The 4569-nt window shown below is 33.8% G+C and overlaps 1 non-coding gene across 1 annotated transcript; it reads right to left on the reverse strand.

Annotated features, from left to right (window-relative positions):
- Positions 1–2027: 2027 nt before the first annotated feature.
- On the reverse strand, positions 2028–2100 carry Trnaa-agc (transfer RNA alanine (anticodon AGC)). The gene has a single exon. It is a non-coding gene; the product is annotated as a tRNA-Ala (tRNA).
- Positions 2101–4569: the final 2469 nt, after the last annotated feature.

Below are 4569 nucleotides of genomic sequence, written 5' to 3' on the forward strand. Positions count from 1 at the left end.
CTTCTTCATTCTCGTAATTTTAAATTATACTACTATAGTTCATGTGTTGTCAGAGTTACAATGATCATGTACGAAATTAAGTGTTTTCTATTGGGGTTTTATTCATATACTCTCGTAATTGTTATTTTGTGAAAAAAAGTAAAATTTTTTCTATTGATTTTTGAATTTTATATATATATATACACACATACATATATATATATATATATATATATATATATATATATATATATATATATATATATATATATATATATATATATATATATATATATGTATATACGGCTATTTAAGTCTTGATAATAATTTGTGATCCGTTCATGGCGCAATAATACACAACATGAAGACCCAATCCATGAACTTCTTAAACCTGAATCCCAGAAAATCACATTTACTAAGTATCTTTCAGAACCATACAAATAAATACATTATTTAAACGACCAAAATGTATAGATCATAAAATTTTGCATCTTAATGCAAGTTTCCAATTTTGCAAGAAGTTCCATACGTACCATATCGTTTGCTACCCAACCTGCCAACTTGCAGCTAGAACGAGATTCTCAAGAAATTCCCCGGCGCATAGTCTGTTTCTAAATTCTTTAGTAATTTTTCCACATAAGCAAGACGTTGTAAACACATTACATCCTATTCACTGTTGTATCTATTTCAAATAATAGCTTGTATTTTTGTGTAAAATGTTGTAATTTACTAAAAGTTTTTTTTACAAGATCAGTTTAGTTTGGTTAAGATCTCTTGCCATTTATTGGCATTGTTTCGCTGAATTTTGAAAACTGGCTATAGACCTGACTTAGTTACTCGACTGAACTGCTGACAGAAACAGTCCAAAGTAATGCTATTTCATTTCTATAGCCCGATGGATAAACATTACATCTTTTGAAAGCTGTGCGCAGAATAGGCCGACATATCGCGAGCCATGAAAACACAGGGAAGGTATCCCGTGTAGCACAAATTAAATACTATTTTGAACAGAATATTCTGGTGACAATAGCTTCATTTCAAATGGTAAGCATTGACGTAATTTCCTGTCGTCAATCGGTCTAATTGGGTATGCGTTTTGCTTCAATATTGGAGACGGAAATCTTATGTGCGCAGAAATGCCCGACAGCATAGTATATAAAGATATTTGAAATTGAGTGTTCCCTATCGATCAGTGATGAATTTCCACACACGAATCAATAGTGACTTATGAAAATAACGATATAGAAGTAGTACAATTCCAGTTTTCTAAATGAATTTAATGCAGTATTCAATTCCATCGCAGTCCTTTCTGCTTTAGGTTCCTCCTCCCCGTTGATGAATAAAGGACAAAATAGGCAAAAATCTGGAGTGAGAGAAAAGAGTTAGGGCTAAATGAAAATCTTGAACTTAAATTTAGACCAAATAATCTGCACAAGTATGGTTTGTCCTAACGGTATGTGCACACTTTTCTTGGGATTTATCAACGATGTTTTTATACTCAGTGATGCAAAGTTGCAAAAGACTGTCAACAATATATGCTAACTTTCTTGGTTACAAGGCACAAATACTGTAATGTGTTTAATGTTTTATTTATGTTGTTCTTCAACCTATTATAATGTTCTAAAAATTGATTATTAGTAATTAAATTTGAAACTGTCCAGAGCCCTCTCTCTCTCTCACTTTTTGGACCATAGTACCAAGATACGGTATAAAATCCATGAAAAGCGAGCGAAGAGGAGTGAGCTGTACTTTTCACTTCTGTCATACGACGATGTCTCTTGACCTATAAATGATGGTACAAGTTAGGTCAAACCGAGAGAGAGAGAGAGAGAGAGAGTCAGTCCCAATCGTCAATTTTTGTAGTGACAAAGACATATATCTGCTATACTGAATCCACATATCATAGTAACATAAATAAACATTTGTCCCTAGGGATAACATTGTACTTTCGTTCACGACAGTATTACCCGTCCGATCCACGAAAAATATCGGCGAAGCAAAAAGTACAAGTCAAAATCAGAAAGTTTAGAAAATAAGTGTTAAAATTGTGGAGAATCCGGGTATCGATCCCGGTACCTCTCGCATGCTAAGCGAGCGCTCTACCATGTGAGCTAATTCCCCGACGTATTAAAACAAACAAAACGTGTCATCACCAAGACAGCAACGGTATTCGTGTAAATGAAACAAGCTGTCTACCATAATCTTCGAAACTACGTACCCTCTTCCACAAGAAAACGCGCTCTCATCCTCATGAATGAGAGAGAGAGAGAGAGAGAGAGAGAGGGAGAGAGAGGAAAAGAGAGAGAGATTCCAGCCTCGTAGAGAATACTGGAATAGGTACTCTAATGTTGAAATGAATTCACACAGCATTTACCAAAAATCAACGTGTGAAAAAGGTAATAGAAAATATGAATTGCGAGCATGAAGAAGAAGAATGCAACAGAAACATTCGGAGAAGTATGGTATCCTTCCCAGCATGCTAAGTGAACTTTTACAACCTCGGCTAATTGAATAATTACTGTTCATAACATAATAAATGTATCATCGAAAAGACAAAAATAAAGAAGCATGGCTTTACTGAACTATCTTTAAAAGACGGATTTTTTTATTACATCACATCAGAGTGTCAAATATATCATTTAAATCATGCTGTGTTTGTTCATATCAATGTCCACAAAAAATGGACAGACAAATATATACAACACGTAGGAGAATATATATTTTAAAAAACTTGTTTTGAGGCCCCATAATTAATTATAAGATGTTGAAATGCGTTCCATGCGTGTATGAAAACACATGTTAAGAGAAATGTTCTATGGTTTGGTATGAAAAAGACATCAACAACAAAATAAACCATTAAATATCCCCCTCCCCATCAAAGGTAACACTTCTTCATTCTCGTAATTTTAAATTCTACTACTATAGTTCATGTGTTGTCAGAGTTACAATGATCATGTGCGAAATTAAGTGTTTTCTATTTGGGTTTTATTCTTATACTCTCGTAAAGGTTATTTTATGAAAAAAAGTAATATTGTTTCTATTGATTCTTTTATTCTTACTATATATATATATATATATATATATATATATATATATATATATATATATATATATATATATATAACATACATTAAAATTAATATGGCTTTTAAAATGTTGATAATAACTTGGGATCCGTTCATGGCGCAATAATACGCAAAATGAAGACCCAATCCATGAACTTCTTAAACCTGAATCCCAGAAAATCATCTTTACTAAGTATCTTTTAGAACCATACAAATAAATACATTATTTAAACGATTAAAATGAATAGATTATAAAATTCTGCATCTTAATGCAAGTTTCCAATTTTGCAAGAAGTGCCACACGTACAATATAGTCTGCTACGCAACCTGTCAACTTGCCACTAGAGCGGGATTCTCAAAAAATTCCCCGGGGTATAGTCTGTTTCTAAATTCTTTAGTAATTTATCCCCATAAACAAGACGCTCTAAGCACATTACATCCGATTCATTGTTGTTTCTTTTCCAAATAATAGCTTAATTTTTTGTAAAATGTTGTAATTTACTAAAAGTTCTTTTTGGCAAGATGAGTTTCAGTGGCGTCACTCGGATTGGTGTCATCCAGTGCGGTAGGTCATGGTGTCACCCCCATGGTCCTCCTTCCGTAACAGACCATACAGAATCCTTAGTAATGTCATTTTGGTGTCACCCCCTCTGATGGTATCACCCGGTGCAGTCCGCACCTCCCGCATCCCCCTAGCGACGCCACTGCTGTGCCTGCTAGTCATGTATTTAACTATGATCGGTTATCCGCTTATGAAATCCGACTAGACCCAGCAGTGTGTGCTCTGTAAAATTTGCAATTTTTCATTTTGGTGTCACCCCTCTCTGATGGTGTCACCCGGTGCGGTCCGCACCCCCCGCACCACCCTAGCGACGCCACTGATTAGTTTAGTTTGGTTAAGATCTCTTGCCATTTATTGGCATCGTTTCGCTGAAAATCTAGCTATAAACCTGACCTAGTTACTTGACTGAACTGCTGACAGAAACAGTCCAAAGTAATGCTATTTCATTTCTATAGCCCGATGGATAAACATTATATCTTTTGATAGCTGTGCGCAGAATAGGCCAACATGCGTGTATGAAAGCCACATGTTGTTAAGATAAATGTTCTATTGTTTGGTATGAAAAAGACATCAACAACAATATAAACCATGAAATATCCCCCTCCCCATCAAAAGTAGCACTTCTTCATTCTCGTAATTTTACATTCTACTACTGTAGTTCATGTGTTATCATAGTTACAATGATCATATATATATATATATATATATATATATATATATATATATATATATATATATATATACATAGATAGATATAGATATATATATACATAGATAGATATAGATATATATATACCACATACATTAAAATTAATATGGCTATTAAAATGTTGATAATAATTTGTGATCCGTTCATGGCGCAATAATACGCAACACGAAGACCCAATCCATGAACTTCTTAAACCTGAATCCCAGAAAATCATATTTACTAAGTATCTTTCAGAACCCTACAAATAAACACAT

This window comes from Sinohyriopsis cumingii, unplaced genomic scaffold (assembly GCF_028554795.1).
Source record: "Sinohyriopsis cumingii isolate HCF-2022 unplaced genomic scaffold, ASM2855479v2 utg002264l, whole genome shotgun sequence".
Lineage (NCBI taxonomy): Eukaryota > Metazoa > Mollusca > Bivalvia > Unionida > Unionidae > Sinohyriopsis > Sinohyriopsis cumingii.